The sequence below is a fragment of the Chrysemys picta genome, chromosome 12, assembly GCF_011386835.1.
Source record: "Chrysemys picta bellii isolate R12L10 chromosome 12, ASM1138683v2, whole genome shotgun sequence".
NCBI classification, from domain to species: domain Eukaryota; kingdom Metazoa; phylum Chordata; order Testudines; family Emydidae; genus Chrysemys; species Chrysemys picta.
In genome coordinates, this window is record NC_088802.1 from 3391517 (window position 1) to 3413492 (window position 21976).

Here is a 21976-nt window from a genome sequence, read left to right on the forward strand (position 1 = left end):
CCCCGGGGACTGGAGAACAGCTGCATGGCTCCCAGGTGCCCCCTCCACACAAGTGCCCTGTGCCCCCCATCATGGGCTGGCCAGCCCCTTGAGGGGAGCTGGGCTCAGCCCTGCCCAGGACTTAGCACCTGTTCCCTCAGCCTCCCTCATGAGCTGGCAACACGAGGGCTAGTTAGTGACGGTGCTGGGTGGAAGGGGGCTCGATTACCATGTCTGAGCCTAGCTGTGGTGGTGGAGCCGGCAGCGCACCACTGATTCACCAAGAGCCGGGAGGGTGGGGTGAAGCCCTGGGGGAGGAATAAGGGAATTGCCCCTCTGGGAAGAGCTTGAAGATGTGGAGCTGAGGGACCCACATGGAGCAGAGCAGGCCCCTGGGGGAAGCCCTGAGCTGGGCTCACAAGGAGAAGGGAAGAGCAGAGAGGCCCAGGCGGGGTCGGGGACCAGGCGAGGTGCTACTGGGACTCCCAGTGGGAACAGCCTGGTCAATCGGTGCTCTGACAAGAGTGAGGAGAACTGAGGGGAGCCCCGGAGGGGGAAGGACCATGTGTGTGTGTCAGCTGGGACTGCGGATGCCCCAGAAGGGGACTGAGCTGTTAGGTGACTTGGTCAAAGGGCAGAGCCATGGAAAACCCAGAGACGGAGTCAGGAGAAGACAGAGGCTGGGACGGGCCCTTGTGGCCAAGGAAATGTCTACTGGGGGGTGGAGTATGTGAGGTAAAGGCCCCTGCAAGGCCACACCCCAGCATGGGCCGGCCCCCAGAGGTGAGGATACACATGTGCGCACCCTGACTGAAGGGGACATGGCGGGACTGATGCGGGCAAGGCTGCTGCATGGTGCACGCCAGCAACCCCATTAGGTGGGCGGCCTCTTAGGGACCCAGGGACAGCCCCAGCAGGGCTGGTGTGGAGCCAATCCCAGGGACATGCAGCTGCACTCAGCCCTGTTGTGGTCTGTGCCTTTCAATTCCCCTACAGAAGTTCGGCACAGCTGGGAATCTGGCCCTGCATGTTGCAGGGCCAGAGAAGAGTCTGTAAGTGGTGTAGTAATAGGTACACACCTACCTTGTGTGTGTGGTAAAGCTTATTTTGTTAGTATATCTGGGCAGTGCTTTCAACAGGCGGAGTGCTATGTAAACACTAAGGAGAACATAGAACGTTAGAGCATCTGGCGCGGGGGAATGGATGGGGGCACACAGCCCCAGCCAGGGTGGGGCATTAGAGCCCCTGGCGGGGGGAGAGTGGGTTCCCTGGAGGTACGGGAGGGTGGCACCCAGGGAGGTTGTGGGGGTATGGAGGGATCCAGCAGCCCTGGTGGGTGAGGTGAGCTCAGCAGCTCTGACATCCTGCCCCCTGCTAGTGTAAAGGCTGGGGGGGAGGGCAAGCTGGGGGAGGGGGTGAGAATCTGAAAGCCAATGGGTCTAGTTCCTGCACCTCCCCAGCCCCTTACAAGGCGACATCTCACCCATCCCACGCAAACCTCAGGTCCCACCCACAGGGCTGCCTGAGTGACCCCCCGAGGAGCTGCCGGACGCAGTCACTGCTGTCTACACTCAGCACCGGGCTCTGGTTTCCAGCATCTCTGGCAGGACCGAGCAAGTGGGCGCTGCTGGGTGGTTCGTGGTAAGGCTTTTCTCTGCCCCCGGTGGGCAGATTGCGGGGGAGGGGGAGGTTGGTTGTTTTTTATATAGAAACCTAAAAAGCCCCTGGCCTAGTGAAAGTCTCACCTGGCAAATCAGGTGGGGATCGGGGCCAGCGGGGGGCAAATCAGAGAGCGATCGGGGCCAGCGGGGGGCAAATCAGAGAGCAATCGGGGCCAGCGGGGGGCAAATCAGAGAGTGATCGGGGCCAGCGGGGGGCAAATCAGACAGCGATTGGGGCCAGCGGGGCTGTGACTAACCCGGCTCTCTCCGGATCCCAGCAGGCTCAGCTCTGAGCACTTCGTAGTCCAACTTCTCCCGCCTCCCGGCCCAAACTGCTCCTTAATGGAGAGGAGCAGGGAGCTCTGTGACTCCAGCACCACCGAGCCGGGGCTGGTTTGTGCTAAAAATGTCCATCAGCAGAAAAATCCACTCCCCACCGGTGTGGTTACACTGACCTAAGTCTCTGTGTAGACAGTGCTAGGTGGCTGGATGAATTCTTCTGCCCACTGAGATAAAACTGGCTGGTGAGTCTTGCCCACATGCTCAGGGTTTAGCTGATCGCCATATCTGGGGTCGGGAAGGAATTTTCCTCCAGCGCAGATTGGCAGAGGCCCTGGAGGTTTTTCGCCTTCCTCTGCAGCGTGGGGCACGGGTCACTTGCCGGAGGATTCTCTGCACCTTGAAGTCTTTAAACCGTGATTTGAGGACTTCAGTGGCTCAGACACAGGTTTGATACAGGAGTGGGTGGGTGAGATTCTGTGGCCTGTGTTGTGCAGGAGGATAGACTAGATGATCATAATGGTCGTTTCTGACCTTAAATTCTATGATTCTAAGACCAGTAAGCAGTGGTATCCCCCAGATGCCACCACTTGCCCTGACAAAATGAGATGTGGTGATTGTCATAGTCCGACACCCCCTTTTCTCAGGGCTTTAATGGGCAGTGAAATGCATCATGTTTTCTACCTTGGGCGTAGGAGTTATCGCCCCCTTGACATGTCTGGGGTAGGTCTCCTTTCTCAGAGCAATCGGCTCAGGCTTTCTGCAGACTTAGGCAGCGTCGCTGCACCACTTACACTCAGGAGACAGGAGTTTGTGTGTGTGGAGGAGGGTAAATGATGTGTGGTGAGGAGAAGAACCTGTCCTGGTCCGATCATAAACTTGGCGTGGATCAGTCTCTAAAGAAAACAACTCCTGGGATGTCAAGCCTGATTCTGTAGAACCAAGCTGTATAGTTTAAAAAAAATGTAGGGTAACCATACGTCAGGACGCTCCAGGCACCAGGCACCCAAGCACATGCTTGGGGCGGCACCTGGTAAGGGGCGGCGGGAGGAGCGCGGCGTGGTGCGACATTCCACGGGGGGGGCTCTCCGGCGGTGCGGCGCTCGACGGGGGGGGGGGGACACAGCGCGGGCACTGCACTGAGGGGAAGGGTGTTCCGGCTTCACTCGGCGGGGGTGGCGGGCTCCGGCAGCGAGGCGCTCGGCGGGGGGGCGTCGCTGGGGGGGGTGGCGCGGCACTCCGCGGGGAGCTCAGGGGGTGGCGCTTTTTTTTGCTTCTTGGGGCAGCATAAAAGTTAGAGCCGGCCCTGTCGCCTGGTCCCCGACCCCACCTGGGCCTCTCTGCTCTTCCCTTCTCCTTGTGAGCCCAGCTCAGGGCTTCCCCCAGGGGCCTGCTCTGATCCACGTGGGTCCCTCAGCTCCACATCTTCAAGCTTGCAAATTTGAGCAACCAGGGAGAAGCTCCTCTCTGTGCCTCGCCCCCTGTCCCAGCTCGTACATTAAAAAATGGAATAAAGAATACCAGACATTTAAAAATGGAATAAAGAAGGCACGTTCAATGAAACTGAAAGGCAACAAATTGACTGATCCCACAAGGCACACTTGGCCAGTGGAACTCCCTGCCACAAGACAAGCTCGCACCCAACCGCTCCGGAAGATTAAAAAGAAGGCTCGGACACTTGCAATGGAGAATGAGTCCAGCCACGAATTAGAATAGTGAGGATTAAGAAACAAACCCTCAGGATTTGGAGAGGCTCTAACCTTCCTGCTTCAGAGTGAAAACCATAGAATCATAGAATCATAGAACATGAGGGTTGGAAGGGACCTCAGGAGGTATCTAGTCCAACCCCCTGCTCAGAGCAGGACCAATTCCCAACTAAATCATCAGTTACCGCAGGTCAGGAGGGAACTTTCCCTGCGGGGAGATTATCCACATCTCCTATTGCCTAGTTCTTACACCTTCCTCTGAGGCAGTTGACAGTGGCCGCTGCCAGAGAGAGGAGACCGGACACTACGCAGATGATATTCTCAGAGCTGATCCAGTTGGACAAGTCCTCAGTGCAGCCCTTTCTGCCTACTGCATTCAGCCCATTAATTCGTTAGTATTATTAACTGTTTGTATTCCAGGAGCACCTATGGGCCCCAACGGGCATCGGGGCCCCGTTGTGCCAGGCACTGCACAAACCCCCAGGGAGAGACAGTCCCTGCCCCAGCTGAGATCAGGTCCCCATGGTGAATATGGGGTGCAGAGGGTCTCTTTGGGGCACAGAGTGTCACACTAGGGTCTCGCATCCCCCCCACCATAGGTTCTGTGTGACCACTCATCTCCCCCCTTCCCCACTGTGGCAGGGGATCTGTGTATCCCACATTCCCTCCCACCCCATACCATTGTCCCTCATGATTACTCTGGGGGGAATTCTGCACCACTGCGCAATTCAAAATTTTCGCAGAATTACTGTTCTGCGCAGAATTTCATTGTTCTCTGCAGAATTGGTGCTGCAGAGCTGCTGGCTGCCACTAGGGGCCCCTGGACCCAACAGAGCCCAGCTCCCCAGCTCACAAAAAGAGGACACTGCAGGAAGGAGGGGGAGCGGAGGGGGAGCTGGAGGCTTCCTGGCAGCTGCGCTTCCTGGCACACCCTGAAAGAAGGAGCGGCGTATCCCGCAGTGAGTTGAACGCCTGGCCTGGTGGGGATGGAGTCCTGCACAGCCCAGCACTGAAATCACTACAGGAAACTCTGTCCAAGCCTGGTCTGACCAGCATCAGGTTGTGTCTGCCTCTGGATTCCTGGGCCCTGGATCCCCTCCAGCACCACCCATACACCCCTTCCGAGTACACAAACACGCCCTCCACCATCGCTCAACTGTACCCCCCTCCCAGTTCCCCCTCTCCCAGCAGTGTCATCTATTTGGGAATCTCTGTATGGTAATCCTATAGGGTCAAGGCAAAAAAAGGACAATCGCCTAATAAACCAGAGGGGCAGCAGTTCCCCCAAGATGTGCCCAGCTGGCACGTGTGACGCACCCAGACTGAGGTGCCCAAAAAAAGCATAACAGAGAAACAGGAACTGGCTTGTCGCAGGGCTTTCCTTAACTCTCTACTCCTGGGGGAATCTTGTTTGTTGTCTGGGTTGTTACAGACAGACTTGCTGACTGGTGTTTTTGTAATGAATTATCAAAATTATTTAAACTGGCATGATTATACTGTGTTACTCTGAGAGATAAAATAAGCAGAATTTTAAATTTTGTGCGCAGGATGTTTATTTTTCTGGCACAGATTTCCCCTAGGAGTACTCATGCCGGGGCCCAGTGTGCCTTCTTTCCGCTGATCCCAGAGTCCCCCATTCCCCTCTCAGTATGGCGTCTGTAGGCCCCCTTTGCCACCCATGCCAGGGGCTCTGTGTGCCAACCCCATTTACTCTCTTCCCCCCAACATTCCTTATTCCTTTCTCACTGGGGTGGGAGACCAGTCATTCGGGTGTCAGCACATTCCCTTCCCTTGGGGCGATGGGCAGAGCGGAGCTGGGGTGCGTTTTTGCTGGAAGATGCCAATGGCACCATCAGCCGGTTCATTGGCCTATGGGTAATTGCAGAGTGTGTCAAAGGTGCCACATCAATTGATTGCTGTCACCAGCCCTTGCATCTGCCCCTGCCTTTACATCAATACAGACCCACACCTGCCCCCAGGTTCCACCCCCAACCTGAGGCAGGGAGCTGCTCCCTGTCCTACCCGTACCCCAAAACCCCTGTGGAGCGGGGAAGGCTGTCGAAGGCAGGGAGGGATGGGTCTAAAAAATTCACGTTCTCCAGTTGTCAAGGCTAAAATCTCCTTGCAACGATGGACATGCAAGAGCTGGTGACATCTCCATGTTAAACTAGGAAAACGGCGGGGAATCAGGCCCTCCTTTGCTCTGTGGTTACGTGAGGCCCTTTCCCATTGAAAAAAAATAAATTACAGACATGACGGTGCTTATTGGAGCTGATGTGCCTTGAATTTCAGAATGGCAGGGGAAAGGTTAGACCCGTACTTGCAATGCAGGGAAGGAATCAGTCTGTCCAGTAGAAGATCCTTCAGACCTGAAGGGGCCACAGAACTTTTCCGTTTGTGAGGAATAACATAAAGGGCCAGATTCTGATCTCAGTAACCCGGGTGTGAATCTGGAGTGACTCCACTGACATCAATGGAGCCAGAACCAATTCTGATCTCAGTGACCCCAGTGCGAATCCAGAGCGACCCTGGTGCGAATCCAGAGCGACACTGCTGCCATCAATGGAGTCAGGGCTGGATTCTGGTCTCAGTGACCCCGGTGTGAATCTGGAATGACCCTGCTGCACCAGTTGAGTTGTTCTGTACTTGCCCAGGTGTAACAATGCACAGATTGGACAACAGCTGTCCTCTGCTAACAGCTGGACCCAACATCTATCTGTGATGCTCACAGTTATTTTGTTCTTGCAGGCAAGATATCATCTCGTGGCAGCTCCCCATGGCGCTTTCCACTTGCTCTGGACGAGATGAGGGTTATAAGCTGGTCGTCCGGCAGCGTTTTGAGGCAGGGATGAGGGAGCTGGTGTGTTTCACCCAACACCTACTAGAAGCCGAGGCAGATCCGGATGCACATGGGAAAATCCGGGAACGAATCGAGGCAGCTTCCCGAGAGATGTCAGCAGCAGAAGAGGAGCTGGGAAGGCAGCTGAAGACGGTAGATGCCACAACCGAGGAGCTCGTAGCGAAGAAGAAAAGCCTGCAGGACGAGCAAGAGGAAAAGAAAGGGAAACCTCGAGCACTTAAGGATCCAGCTGGACTCCTGCCGCAGGTCGGAAAGAGAGGCCAGAGAGATGCTGGAAAGGGCCAAGGGACACCTTGGAGAAATGCAGGCCGAGCTGCAGAGACAACAAGAGGAAGCAGAGTACAACCGACTTCAACGAGATATCGGTATCGGGCTGATGTTTATTCCTCTCTTGGGGACAATTGCTGGTGAGTGGCTTGTGCTGTTTGTACATTACAGCCTCATGGCGCCTTATCGCACACACTTTGCAGTTGCTACCAGGGATTTCGGACTTGGAGAGTCCGTCCATCTGCTGGCGCCAGAGGATGGGTCCACTCAATCCCCTTTCTAATAGTTCCTGCTCTCCCAGTCCCTACCGAACATGGAGAACCAGCCAGAAACTAGCTAGCATAAAGGGGCTGGGGAAGGAGACACAGGGCCTTTCTCCTTTAGGAGGCACCAGCTCCGATCCAGCCCCAGGGAGGGGGAATGGCTGGCTCAGGGGTGCAGGGGATGGGGCACGGGGCCTTTCCCCTCTGGGGCAGTGGGTCTGATTTTCTCTCACGGGATGTTTTGTTCTGTATGAAGTACATTGGCAGGTTCTCAGACTGGGTTACCCAGCCCGGCTTGCAGTTTCAGCAGAAATGGTAAGGACTGATCAGGACACCGAGAGCAAAATTCCCTCAAAATTAGTTTTTGTAATGACCCATCCACTCCCAGTCTTTATTCAGGCTACTTTGATGGTGTCCAGTTTGCAAATTAATTTCAGTTCTGCAGTTTCTTGTTGGAGTCTGATTTTGAAGGTTTTTTGTTGAGGAATTGCCACTTTTAGGTCTGTTATTGAGTGTCCAGGGAGGTTGTAGTGTCTTCCGAATTGTTTTTGAATGTTAGTATTCCTGATGTCAGATTTGTGTCCATTTATTCTTTTGCGTCGAGACTGTCCGGTTTGGCCAATGTACATGGCAGAGGGGCATTGCTGGCACATGATGGCATATATCACATTGGTAGGGTTATACCAAAACCAGACTCCAACGTGAAACTGCAGAACTAATTTCCTGTTACTCACACCTTCTTGTCAACTGTTTGAAATGGACCACCCTCATTACCCCTATAAAAGTGATTTTTCCTCCCTTGGTATTCTATTATTAATTGAATTGTCTCGTTAGACTGACCCCCCACTCGATAAGGCAACTCCCATCTTTTCATGTGCTGTGTATTTATACCTGCGACTTTATTTTCCACACCATGCATCTGATGAAGTGGGTTCTAGACCACAAAAGCTTATACCCAAATAAATGTGTTAGTCTCTAAGGTGCCACAAGGACTCCTTGTTTTTTTTTATACAGACTAACACGACTACTGCTCTGAATACTTTGTTAGTATATCTGTGCAGTGCTTTCAACATGCAGAATGCTATGTAAACACTAAGTAGGATTATTAACATAGAAATCAGTTTGGATTTTTAGGAAGCTTTTTTGAAGAGCTGGGTGAAAAACGTTTTCTTTCTCCAGAGAAAAACTTTGAACAAAAAATTTTCCAAAATTTTCCAAAAATGGATTCCGAATTTTTCACGAGAAAGCTTTACTTAACTTGATCATGTTGTCAGCTGGACTCAGCATCCCTGCAGCGTGCAAACGGAATAGCTTGGCTGTTTTAAATAGCCCCCAGCCAAACTCATAGACTCATAGACTCATAGACTTTAAGGTCAGAAGGGACCATTATTATCATCTAGTCTGACTTCCCGCATGATGCAGGCCACAAAAGCTGACCCACCCCCTTTCTCTTGACTCTGCTGTTGAAGTCCCCAAATCCTGTGGTTTAAAGAATTCAAGTCGCAGAGAATCCTCCAGCTAGCGACCCCTGCCCCATGCTGCGGAGGAAGGCGAAAAACCTCCAGGGCCTCTGCCAATCTACCCTGGAGGAAAATTCCTTCCCGACCCCAAATATGGCAATCAGTAGAACCCCGAGCACGTAGGCAAGATTCTCCAGCCTGACCCTCATTGGCCTTTGATACTATTTACCTGTTGATTTGACTAAAATCACGTTATCCCATTAAACCATTCCCTCCATAAACTTATCTAGCTTAATCTTAAAACCAGACAGGTCCTTCACCCCCACTGTTTCCCTCGGAAGGCTGTTCCAGAACTTCACTCCTCTGATGGTTAGAAACCTTCGTCTAATTTCAAGCCTAAACTTCCCCACGGCCAGTTTATATCCATTCGTTCTCGTGTCCACATTAGTACTGAGCTAAAATAATTCCTCTCCCTCCCTGGTATTTATCCCTCTGATATACTTAAAGAGAGCAATCATATCCCCCCTCAGCCTTTTGGTTAGGCTAAACAACCTGAGCTCCTCGAGTCTCCTTTCATACGACAGGTTTTCCATTCCTCTGATCATCCTAGTGGCCCTTCTCTGTACCCGTTCCAGGTTGAGTTCATCTCAGCTTGTCTGGGATGTCACCCAGAAGCATAGCATAAGTTTGCCATACAGACAGTATAGAGCCAATATTCATAACTTCAACTACAAAACTGATACACACATATAGACAGCATGATCATAACCAGTAAACCATAACCTTGTCCTAGACACCCCATTTGACCCCCTTTATACAAGATTTGGGTGCCACTACAGGACCTTGGTTGCAACAATGATCTATACGGTCCCAGTTTATGTCAATAACGTCACAGTTGCCCCAGAGTAGCCTGGGTCAGAGCCCAGTGGGAGGCTCTGGGCTCCCCCACCATCTGCTGCGCCCTTCCCCCCAAAAAGGCCGAAACCCTGACCACTACGCAACATCCCCATGAGCGAAGGCCATCACGAGGCATCCATCTTCGAAAGTTTGCAGAGGATGCGGGAGCAGAAAGGGGAGAGAGGATGAGGGTGGCTCTTGGGAAGAGGGAGAGAGGGAGCCTTATGGGAATCTGTTTACCGCCATCAACCCAAAGATCAGATCATTGATGCCTAGAATCTTCCCTGACATGTTGTAATTGATTACTTTGCATTTATCAACATTGAATTTCATCTGCCTTTTTGTTGCCCAGTCACTCAGTTTGGTGAGATCCCTTTGTCACACTTTGCACTCTCTTTTGGACTTAACTAACTTGAGTTGGTTTGTATCAGCTGCAAATGTTGCCACCTCACTGTTTACCCCTTTTTCCAGATCACTTAGGAGTATGTTGAACAGAACTGGTCCCAGTACAGAGCCCCAGGGGACACCACTATTTATCTCTCTCCATTCTGAAAACTGACCACTTAGTCAGACCCTTTCTTTCTTGCCTTTGAACCAGTTACATATCCCAGAGAGGACCTTCCATCTTATCCCATTTTGCTTCAGAGCCAAGGGAGGGCCCTTCTCAAATGTTTTCTGAAAATCTAAGTACACTATATCCACGGGATCACCTTTATCTACATGCTTGTTGACTCCCTCAAAGAATTCTAGTAAATTCGTGAGGCATGATTTCCCTTTACAAAAACCATGTTCACTCTTCCCCAACAAATTATGTTTATCTATGTGTCTAATAATTGTGCTCTTTATAATTTCACCCAATTTGCCTGGTACTGAAGTTAGCCTTAGTTGCCTGTAATTGCCAGGAGCATCTCTGGAGCCTTTTTTATGCATTGGTGTCATATTAGCTCTCCTCCAGGCATCTGGTGTGGAAGCTGATTTAAAGGACAGGTGACTTATTGCTGTTTCATTTATCACTTTGTTCCAAAACCAGTAAGGATACTGGTCCTTACTGAATAGTCAAGTCATGATCACTGGCCCCAGAGCAACCACGGACATCCAGTCCAGTGATCAGTTCATCTTTATCCAACACAAGGAGGCCCACAATAGAGTCACTCCTAGTTGGGCACAAAACTTTGTATTAGAAAAGTATCTATAATTTTTTAAAATGGCCAAGGACGATTTACTCCTGGCTACGTGAGACCGCCCCTGTCTGTCTCCCAGTAGGAAGTCCCCCGGGCTAACCTAATTTCTTCCCACAAGTCATAGACAGGTGCAAAAGGAGAAACATTTCCTGCTCTCTGGTTTGGATTCAGTGAACTGTGCCAGCCCCCCACCGGTTCATCTGCTGGGCTGTGTCAGTAGCAGCTTGATCCCTGTCCATTCGAGGTCCGGGGTTCTCAATAACCAAGAACGTAAAACAGGTAATGATGTGTCTAATGCAGGGGCTCTCAAACTTCATTGCACTCCGACCCCCTTCCGACAACAAAAATTACTACACGACCCCAGGAGGGGGGACCGAAGCCTGAGCCCTCCCGACCCTGGGTGTGGGGGGAAAGCCAAAGCCCAAATCCCCCCACCCTGCGTGGGGAGGCCAAAATCGAAGCCCAAGGGCTTCAGCCCCAGACAAGGGGCTTGCAACCCGAGCTTGACTGCCTAGGGCTTCAGCCCTCAGGCTTTGGCTTCGGCCTCAGTCAGTGGGCCCCAGACCCCAGCAAGTCTAAGCCAGCCCTGGTGACCCCATTACAATGGGGTTGTAACTCACTTTGGGTCCTGACCCAGAGTTTGAGAACCACCTCCCTGCCCACCACTTTTTGTACCCTCTCTCCCCTACCTCAGTGGGCTGTAACCAGCGACATACCCATCGTCCCCCCGGGTTTCCCATTTCCCCTCCCCAGGGAGAATTTCCATCTCCTCTTCCTTATTGCCCAGATTCCGCTGCCAAGAGCGGTGTTGCTTCCCTTCACGAGTGATATCCTGCAGGGCACATACACCACAGCACAGCATTCCCCTGCGTCCACACTGGTGTTCCTGGCTTACGGATAACCCATCCTGCAGTGAGAGACTCCATCTCCCCTGTTCCTTTCTTCCCTCCACTGCAAGGTGCTGGGGGAGAAAGAGAACATGTCCCGAGGGCTGAGGCCCCATGGGATTGCTGGCGTTGCAGCATGCTCTCCAGGAACCCTCAAGCCTCTGCAGCATCAGAACAGCAGAGCCTGGATTGGAGCAAGGGAAAGGCCTGTTTTCCGCAGAATCCTTCCCTCAGGCCTGGAGCATTTAGAGCAGAAATCCCTGGGGGAGTTAATGTTGCTCTAAAAAGAGCTGCCAAGGGGGGGGGGGGTGCAGCTTCTTGACAACACCACACAAAGGGATCTGTTTGTTGAGCTGCATAAAGCCCTGCACTGATTCTCGGAGAGGATTCCCCTGAGCAGTTGGGGGAGGCAGGACCTTATTCCTTACCTCCCGTGACAGGGCCATGTGAGAGCTTGTAGGAAGCCAGAGGCAGCTTTCTAGAGGGTTAATTCAGAAAGTCCCTGTGGAACCTAGGGGCCGCGGCCTACGGCAGGAAGGAGCCAGGGGGTGGTTGGAGAGACTCTAGGAGAAATGCTATGGGATGGCGCTCTGATCTCCTCTTCACTCTGCTTCTTCCCACCCCCACCTTTGGGTAAGTGCATCACCTTCTCCTTACTGCCTGTGGGCTGGAAAGCAGAGATGGAAGGAGAGAGGTTGCCCATTCAGCCCACGCACGGGGGATCCATTGCAGCTCATGTCCTCCTGCTTGTCCCAGCCCAGAGCAATGCCTGTCACAGAGCCTGGACTCTGTGACTGCATTAGTCGCCAACAGGGGAGTGTGGTAGGCGAGGACACAACATGTCTACAAAACTTTTTCTGGACTGCTGAGGTGGGGGGAGAGGCCAGAACCCATCTGGTGCTTTAGGACTCTGAGGACGCTCTGGGATCGGGAGCAAAGTCTCTGGAGCCTCGGGAGGTGCAGGTCTGGAGACATGTGGCTCCTACCTAGTCCAGCGTAACCTGCCGTGCGCCCCCACAAGAGCCATGGTAACAGGCAACACTGCCTCTCTCTTTCCTTGGCCACATGGATCGTGTCCTTTTTCTGGTGGCTAGCCCAGAAAAGGAGGACAAGAGCTCACTACTGCTACCACCTGAGGGAGTTGCTGGGTTGAGATCAGCCGGTAGAAGGAGGCAATAGCCCCAGAATCTGGGACTTCAAGCCCCTAGAGCGACCTCTTACCTTTATATACATCTCCCCCCCCCGTACACAGCTATTTGAAAGTTTAGCCTGATAGTAAAGAGACCCCTTTTCAACCCTTCAGCACACAAGAGAGAGCCGGCAGCATTTGTCATGAACTATTTATTTCTCCTCTCCTGGCTCCCAAACTGCTTCTCCTCCCTACGGCCGCCAGCCACCTTCGAGTTCTCCCTCTTCTCTCCCCGGCTCTGCTCACTGAGTGCAGCAGCTCAGCGGATGGTCCAGCTTTACTCCTTCACTTCCACTCTTCTTCCCTTCTTTGGGGGGCTGCATTCGCCATTGAGCAGGCTGATGGGAATCCCTGAGTGCTCGGCCTAGGCCAGGGGTCTCCAACACGCGGCCTGCGGGGCTATTTCTCTAGGTAAGCGGCTCCGGGCCACAGCCCAATGCCATCCTGCACCCCAACCCCCTGCCATGAGCCCCCTGCCTGCACCTCAACCCCCTGCTGCACCCCAACTCCCTGCCCTCAGCCTCCTGCTGCATCCCACATCCTGCCTGCACCCCAACCTCCTGCCCTGAGCCCCGTCTGAACCCCAACCTTCTACCACACCCCACACTCCCTCCTGCACCCCCTGCTGCACCCCTCACCCCTACTGCACCCCACACCCCAACCCCCTGCCCAGAGCCCCCTACTGCACCCTGCACCCACTGCCTCACCCCTCCAACTCCCTGCCCTGAGCCCCTGCCACACCCCTCCTGCATCCTCCTGGGGGCAGGACTGGGGGCAGCGAGGGGGGGTGTGTCAGTGATGTGGCCCTCGGGCCAATGAGCTAGTCCTCGTGCAGCCCTCGTGGTCATTGGAGTTTGAGACCCCTGGTCTAGGCTCACAGGCCCAGCAGCTAAAGCCAGGCCGCACAGAGCAGCGGGAGATTAGCCTGGATTGGCAGGAGTTGAGGCTTGGCCCATGGGGACCCCAGGCACTGCGGCTGCTGCCACCTTCATGGTGAATCCTCCAACGCCTCGCCAAAGGGCTCTTCCACATTCTGCAAACTGGCCTCACGGGCTGACTGTCTAGGAGAACAGAAACCCTTTGTTAGAGCCCGAGAGTCTCTTGCCACGGCTCCCTGAGGGTCACAGTCAAACACCTGCGAGTCTCTAGGAGGCTCTCAAGCAGTTCCCTGCTCAGGCACTTGGCACCCACTAGCCATGGTCTCGGACAGCAGCATTGCCAAGGGGAGCTCAGCAGAGGGTCCCTTCTATGGCTTCCTGAGTGGGAGGGAGGTTGGTCTGGTCATTTAAGGCCTAGTGTCAGAGTCAGGGCTCCTGGGCTCTCTGACTTTGGAAATGGGTGGAGTCTAGTGGTTGGAGCTGGACTGGTATCAGTCCCACGCTTCCTTCCTGCCTCTGTCAGGGACGTCGTGTGTGACCTTGCAGCCAGTTGCTTTCTATCCCTATGCCCCAGCGAACAGGGATAATACTGACCCACCTCAGAGGGGCTGGCAGGGGTCACCAGCGTCATGACTCAAGTTGGAACGAGTTGTGCTCTTCGTAGTGCAGGGCCCAGATTCAGTCCCCATGGATGCCCAGGGTGGCTGTATTGTGGCCATGGTTTGACTCACCTAGCATTACAGGCTGCTTAGCCCGGTCCTGGCCAGGCGTGGTGCATCTGCTCCTGGCCCTCTCATCACACACAAGAACATGGCCCACCAAGGACAATCCATCAGCTCCCATCTGGTGTTCAACTCCAGGGTGGATGGGGAGCCCTAGCCGGACCATAGAAAGACAGGGGGGGTGTTCTTTGGTGGAAACTGCTGGAGCTTCAGCCTCTACTCCCACCTCCACCCCCACGCTGAGGGCTTCAAAAGTGGTGCCTGACCCCAGGTCAACAAAGTAGCCGAGCTGAGGCCAGGGTGGGACTGATCCTAAGAGAAGAGCAGATTTCTCCTCTGCTCTAGGGAGATTCCCCTAGGAAAAGCAGCTGGGGTGGGGGCGGGGGCAATACAAGCACTACCCCTCAGCCCTTGAATAGCGGGCAACTGGGACTTTGGGAGCCAAGGGACTCATGTAACTTCCTGGAGATCAGAAAGGGGCAATGGAGAAATTGTACCAAAGTCCATGTCACGGCTGGGTCAAGGGCAGCCAGACCTACTGGTCAGAGCCAGAGTCCACACTCACATGACAGGAGTGCAGAGTCAGCCGGGTCAGGAGACTGGAAGATCAGCAGCAAAAGACAAACGTGCGATCACCACCACAACTCAGATGCCAGGAAATCAAGCCAGGGGAGCGGCAGCAGAACCAGGCAGCGCACGGTCCAGAACCGGGAGCAGGCCTGGTGTTCAGTCAGCTTCGTGTTCCTGCTGCTGTCTTACGCAGGGCCAGGGAGCTTTCCTGGGACTCCTCCAATAGGACCTCAGGAGTGGAGCTGAACTTCATGGGTCCGAGGTAAGCAATTTTCGGCAGGCTTCCAGGTGGAGGGTTGGAGTGGCTGCTCCCATGAACCCTGCAGACCCGGGTTGGAGACCCCTGGGTCGTGACAGTGAGTGATCTCTCCCCGCTCAAACCTCCTGCAGCAGGAAACAGTCTCCAGGATCCTGGACACCGCCTCTGAGAATAAAAGGAGGCTATCATGATGAGAAACAGGGCTCTGTACCAGGGCTGGGATCCAGGGGCCGGGAAAGCTCCCAGCCAGGCTATGCATCGGGGATGCCATTTCTCCCCCAAGAGACCCACATGCCCCAAGCAGTAAATGGCTCTTACCTCCATGAGGGACTGGGGTCTTCCATCTCAGCCTCTTTGAGAGCCGGCATTGCTGGGACGAGGTGACCTGTCCCCACTGCTCCCTGACGTGGCTCAGCTACAGGAAGTGCCCGTCTGGGAGGCTGTGCCAGATCCCAGGGCCTGGAAGACAGCTGGAAGGAGGCTCCTATTCCTGTCACACCCAGAGACCCCATAGAAGGGCCAAGGGGAGAATAAAGGGCAGGAGGTGAAGCTAGCCCTGAGCCTCTGTCCCACCCCCACCTCCTCAAAAGTGGAGCTTTCCAAGCTCCAGTGGGGCTGTGGCCCTGACACAAGGGCCTTTCTGCACCATATGGGGCAGGGAGAGCTCTGCCTGGGCACAGCGGGAATGAGGGGGGGTAGACCGAGGGGAGTGGGTGCAAGGGAAAGAGGTCCTGCCCCTTATGAAGGAATTTGGGGGGCAGAGGGAAGAACCCTGCTCCACAGAGAGGGGAGAGAGTTTCTGTGAGTGCCAGGGGGCTCCATTTCCCCTTCTCGCTCTCCCACTCAGAGGGAGGCCACTCCAGCTGGCCCAGTCTGGTCCTGACCAGAGTCTGCAGGGTAGCAGTGGGCCCACAATAGGGCTGGGCGGTTTTGACAGGGTTGGGACTCACCAGCATGGCGCCTCCCGCTGGTTGCTCTGGGAATTAGCTCAGTTGATGGGGAACGCCCTCTGCTGGCAGCGTCCCATCCGTCTCTTGTCCTCCATTGGCATCTGGAGCCGCGTTGCTCACCGCTTGACACTGCCCTTCAGGCCGCTGCCCCTCCAGCAGTGCCCACTAGTCCATCCTCACCCCATTCCAGGGGCGGGGGTTAGCAACAGTCCTTGCACCTGCCTCGGTGGCCAACCGCAACCCCCACAGTCTAGCCCCTTGTCTCAAAGGCCGGTTACAATTTTTCTCGGCCACCGGATGGCCAGATGCAGTACTGCCCAGCCCGAGATGCTGGTCTCCTGTTCTGGAGACAGACCTTCCCCCATGAAATTCTGGGGGAGACTACCTGCTGCTCTCCTGGGCAGCCATTATATAGGGCCTAGCCTAGCCCTGATTGGCTCTCAGTAGGCCCTTCCCTGATTGGCTGACAGCTTGCACAGCCATTCTGGCCTACTCTAGTTCCCTCTCACATGGGGGTGGGGCAGCCGTCCTCACCACAAACCCTCCCCCTTAAAAAATGCTCACGGGGGAGGGGAGGAAAGGGGTCCCTATCGCCCCAGCTTCCTTCGTAGTGGGGCCTCCAGGGCATCCCTTGCCTCTCGCAGGCCCTCCAAAGTCTGGAGCCAGCTGCTTCCCACCTGTAGGGTCTGGGTTCCCACTGTAGAACGCCCTGGTCCTACGTGGGTTCCTACTTCTCTTTGGGTTCCCACATGGGCCCTCCTTGCTCCTATGTGGCTTCCCTCATTTCGGTGGGGCCTCTCTGCCCCAGCCCCTTTCTCTCGGGGGGCTCCGTCTTCACCACCTCTTCTCTGTGGCTGGTCTCTGACCGAGCCCTTGTCTCAGACACTCCCCCTTTCTGCCTCAGGGGGCAGTGCCTCTTTAAATGTCCCTGTTGGTGGTAGTGGAAGCACTTTCTGGGTCTTCCCCCTGCCACATCCCTACTCCTGCTTGTTTGGGCCCTAGCCCTTCCTTCTGGGCTGGCCCGGGCCTTGGGAGTCCTGTAGGGGCACTCTCTCTTCAGGTGCCCTGGCTCCCCACAGACCCAACAAGCTGGGGGCCCCCCTGTTACTCTCACAGGGGGTGCCTTTTCTGGGTGGGGCCTCTCTGCCCCCTCCCAGGAGGGACACGCCCTCCTTTAGTGTCCCTGTCACCTACAGGCGAAGCAGTTCAGCGTTCCTGGCCTCTCGCCCTCGGTGCCGGATCTCTTGTTTGGTCTGGGTGCCGACCTCCACAGCAGTCAGAACAACTCCCTCTGCTGATCGGCAAGCTGAGCCACCCAGGCCCTCCAATAGAAGTCTCTTTTCTCCACCATTTTGGTCTCTCCATGTGGCACAATCTGCCTAGTCCGCTTGACTGTGTCCTTCTTCAGGCCACTTCCCTCCAGCAGTGCCCCCTAATCCATCCTCATCTCCTTCCGGCAGGGAGGGGGGAAGCAGGTTAGCAACAGTCCTTGCACCTGCCTCAGTGGCCAACCAAAACCCCCAAAGTCTAGCCCCTTGTCTCAAGGGCCGGTTGCAGTTTGACTCAGCCACCGCATGGCCAGGTGCAGTACAAGAGGGAACGGGGGGACCCAGGCCCACCAACTATCCTGGGTCCCAACCCAGGGATCCTCTAGTGGCAGTCTCCCTGCTCTCCCCTTGTCCAACTGTCCCTGGGCCACTTCTCCTCTAGGCCCTTTCTATCAGGGCCCGCAGTCTGGCAGGTCTTGGGCCGGAGCTGTGGTATGCTCCCTTGAGCCGGCCCAGCACTGCTCTTTCGGAGATGCTGGTCTCCTGCTCTGAGGACAGACCTTCTCCCATCAAGGTCTGGGGGATACTGCCTGCTGCTTACCTGGGCAGCCTTTATATAGCGCCTAGCTTAGTCCTGATTGGCTGGCTCTAATCTCGGCCCTGATTGGCTCTCAGTTGGCCCTTCTCTGATTGGCTACCAGCCTCTGCAGCCGCTCTGGCCTACTCTAGCGCCCTCTTGCATGGGGGTGGAGCAGCCGCCCCACCTCAGCGATCAGCTGTCGCAACCAGGCTGTGGCCTGGGCTGCGGGGCGGGCTCCAGGCACCAGCGGAGGAAGCACATGCCTGGGGCGGCATTCCGTCCATTCTTGGGGCAGCACAGGCCGGCGACTTTTTTGTTTTTTGCACTTCAGCAGTTCGGGCGGCGGCAGTACGAGCGTTGTTGTTGGATTTTTTTCTGCTTTGGCAGTTCGGGTGGCAGCAGTCCAAGTGGTTGGGGGTTTTTTGGTTTTCTTTTTGCTCGCTTTGGCAGTCCGAGCGTTGTTGCATTTTTTTTTTTTTTTGCTTGGGGCAGCAAAAACGGTAGAGCCGGCGCTGCTGGACTGAGGTCGCTCAAGTGGTCAGCCCCTCAACACAGTGTATCGGGGGTGGCTCAGGCCTGGGCGGGGCCCAAGCACTCCACAAACAACCAGACTTCAAGGGCGGGCCCTGGCCTGGGTGGAACCCTGGCAGCCAGCAAACAGACAGACTTGACAGGGCTGGCTCTAGCCTGGGCGGGGCCCCGGTGGCCAGCCAACAAACAGTTCCTGTCCTGGGCTAGAGCCTCCTTGCACCGTGTAGGGGGTCAGCCACCCGGGGTGGGGTGGCAGGGGGACGCGGTCCCACCCTCCTCCCCCGCGTCCCAGCCCAAGGCGCTGGCAGGGGCAGGATTGGTAGCCCCTGCGTCGGCGGGGATCCAGCCGCAACACGCCGACTGAGTCGCGCCGGGCTCTGCAGCCAGCAGCTCCCGGGCTGTCCCTGGGCTACTTCCTGCCTCCCCGGGGTTTGGTACCTGCGGCCTCCAGGCCTCTTCCGGCTCCTTGGGGTAAACCGCAGCGGGTACTCCGGGCCAGTCCTCGTCCATGTCTGGGGTTAGGGTTAGGGGACTCTGGAGAACAGGCCAAGTGTCCTCCTCTGTTGCAGGCTGTCCCCTAACTGTGGTGAAGGGCCGGCCTTTTATATTTCCGACCCCACGCCCCGGTCCTTATGGCGAGGGGGGCGGAGCGATATAGGCTCCGCCCTCCAAGGGGCGTTTAGGGGGGCCCTCGCTCTCCCGCTCGGAGGGAGGCCGCTCAGTTTCAACAGAGTCTACCACAGGCCCCGGTGGCCAGGCAACAGGCGAGGGGGGTGGGGCGATATAGGCTCTGCCATCCAAGGGGTGTGTAGAGGGGCCCTCGTTCTCCTGCTCAGAGGGAGGCCGCTCAGTTGAAACAGAGTCTACCAGAGGCCCCGGTGGCCAGCCAACAGGCAAGGGGTGTGGGGCGATATAGACTCTGCCCTCCAAGGGGTGTGTAGAGGGGCCCTCGCTCTCCTGCTCGGAGGGAGGCCGCTCAGTCTCACTACACTCCCCGTTTAGAGGGAGCAGGAGTTGCTGGTGGCCTTGGAGGCAGAATTCCTGCAGCGCCTCCGGCACTTGGCGCAAGTGCCGGATGATGTGAAGTTCCTTCATTATTTTGGCTGTGACGACCTCGTGCTGCAAGGGAACGAGGACCTGTCAGAGACTCAGATGCCCCCGTGGAATCAGGGGGAATTAAGGGCCCCTGGGACCAGCAGCAATCCCACCCAGCACCCGCGCACCTCTGAGGGATGGAGTCCCCCTCCTGACCCCCAGAATGGAGTCTTGTTTTCCTTTCAAGGGACCTCCAGTGCCAACAACCTCCTTGTAGGGGGAGCTCCTGCCACCTCCCACCCAGTGCCCCTGACAGCTGTTCCACCTCCAATCCACAGCTCAAGTTCTCTGACCCCTCTCCTCCACCCCCTCCCAGATTGGGCAGGGAGGGGGCTCTAGCGGGGCGGGGGGAGGGATTCTGGCAGCAGTGAAGTGGGATGTGGGGAGCTTGAGACCTTTCCCCAAGTTATCCCAGCCACTGAGGCTGAAGCCGCAGGATGGCAGCCCTGGTGAATGGGGCAGATCAGCAGCCCCTGCTGAGTGAATCCTCCCGTTCTCTCTAGAGCGAGTCCAGCCCTGCCGGCAGCAGGACGAGCTTCCCCCGCCCATGTGCCTCAGACCTGCCCGGTCAGTCGCCATCACCCCTCAGTCCTTGGCCTCCCAGGCTGCCAGTGACGGGAACAACTCTGGGAGGTGGCGCGGGTGACAGGAGAGGCTCGCAGAGGGCACGTAGAGGACTCTGCTGCCCTTCCCAAGAACAGAAGTCCGTGCTGAGGCAATGCTTGTCATTCATTAGCCTTGCTAACGAGCTGGGCTGGAACTGCTCCGGGGACAACCTCCTCCCTCCTGCTCATGGAGGTGAATTCATCTCCCTTCCCAGGAGCACCTGCTCTCACTCTCATTCCCCACCGGTCACCTTGCTGCCAGGCTGGCGAATGGCCAGAGGATGGGAATGAGGCCTGGGCCCCGCCCCAATCTCCTGAGTCTAATGCAGCTGCTCACCGTGCTCCCCATCAGCTGCTCGGTTTGCCCCAGGAGGGAGTAAGTGAGGAGCAGCCCAGCCTGGCTGACACGCAGCAGGGGGTCGTGCACGGCCAGCACCGCTGTCTGCAGGAAGAAGCTTCTCTGCCCCTCCGAGAAGAATTTGCCAAAAACCTGAAACCAACCAGATGTGAGGCTTCAGCAGATTGCCCAGGACCAGGCTCCAAATCCTGGCCTAGAACGGCAACTCCGTCGCGTGGCTCCAGGAGGCAGCCACCTGCCCTGCAGAGCTGTGCCATGGCCTGGCAGAGTGTCCTTACCTCTCCGACCCTGGCGGTGTTCTTATAGCCGAGGAGCTGGCTGTCCTCGTGCCAGTCCCAGCACCAAAGGTCTTCGACCTCACGGATGGTCAGCTCTGGGAAAGAGAGAGACACATACACATTGGTCATTCTGGTTGCAGGGCTTGTGTCCTTCCAATCCCATTGGTGGCTGCACGGTGGGCAGAGCCCAACAGAACTGCGGGGGTGGTGGAGAACACAGAAAGAGAGAGAGAGAGACTGATCCGCCAGCCGGGGTCACTCGGAGAGAAATTGGCTGGGGTCCCAGTCTCATTCGTCTAGCCGGGTTCCTTACCCCTCTGGCGCAGCAGGAGCTGGTAGAGCCGGTAAACCCCCTCCCTGGCCTGCCGGCTGATGTCCTCGTCTGGGTCACTGACGGACAGAGCCAGCTGTGCCACGTGGCGGCCCATCCTGGGGAATTCGGCTGAGTTCTAATGGAAGGGAGAGGGAGAGGGGACTCCATCAGCATTTTCCTGTCAGCTCCCAGTCCCTGCCTGGGCCAGGACTCTCCTTCCCCTCAGCCCCTCTGCAGGAGATGCTAGAGGATAGGAGCTAGAGCTGAATCCTTAGTTATCTCTGCCCGCAAGGGAGCCCGGAGGACAGAGATGTGGGCAGGGCCCTCCAGGAGGATTTGCTTCCCCAGCTGCTCCAGGATGACGGGAAGGCATGAACCTGGAGCACGGTCCCCTTCCAAGCGAGAGTCGCCACTTAACCAGGACAAGAAGAACTTGACTCAAGCCAGGCTCACTCTCTGCTCTGCCTCTGCCTCCCCAAGAGGATCACTCCTAGCCCACAGCCCCTGCAGCAGCAGATCCTCCAGCCCGTTGGAGCCGGCCCCCCTACGCCTGGAGTCAGGAAGCTGGGCTCAGAGGCCACTTACGTCAAAGTCAGGGAGGGAGATGACGGACGTGAGCAGGGCCGCGCTGCTCCTGATGGCCCTGGCTCTCTCTCGTGGCACCCTGGACACGGTCCAGTAGTTAATGTGCTGTGGGGAAAGGAGGCAGCTCAGGATTGATGGGGGGGGGTGCATGTGTAGTGCTAATGCCCCCCCCCCATCCCAAGGGGGCTGAGACATTGCATGCGGTGGGGGTGGAATATCTGATTCATTGACCGCAGAGTTTTAGAAGGGGACTCTTGCCCCCAGGACGATGCTTGTATCCTGCAGGTCACAGCTTGTCATTGTCTCTCTAGATTGGGACAATGCTCGGTGTCGGGGCTGGTCCCATCCTCCCTGA

At 56.1% G+C, this 21976-nt stretch overlaps 1 protein-coding gene and 1 long non-coding RNA gene across 2 annotated transcripts in view; one reads left to right on the forward strand and one right to left on the reverse strand.

Moving 5' to 3' along the window:
* The first annotated feature begins 1542 nt into the window (after positions 1-1542).
* LOC135974684 (uncharacterized) overlaps positions 1543-21976 on the forward strand; it is a 40597-nt gene continuing 20163 nt past the window's right edge. Inside the window, exon 1 of the mRNA XM_065563117.1 lies at positions 1543-1620. The gene's annotated coding sequence lies outside the window, so the exon portion shown is untranslated. The remainder of the gene's footprint in view (positions 1621-21976) is intronic.
* Positions 13351-18420, reverse strand: LOC112061784 (uncharacterized). The gene is made up of 5 exons (XR_010591802.1): positions 16009-18420; positions 15377-15548; positions 14795-15223; positions 14239-14382; positions 13351-13690 (listed from the first exon to the last, which is right to left on the reverse strand). It is a non-coding gene; the product is annotated as an uncharacterized LOC112061784 (long non-coding RNA).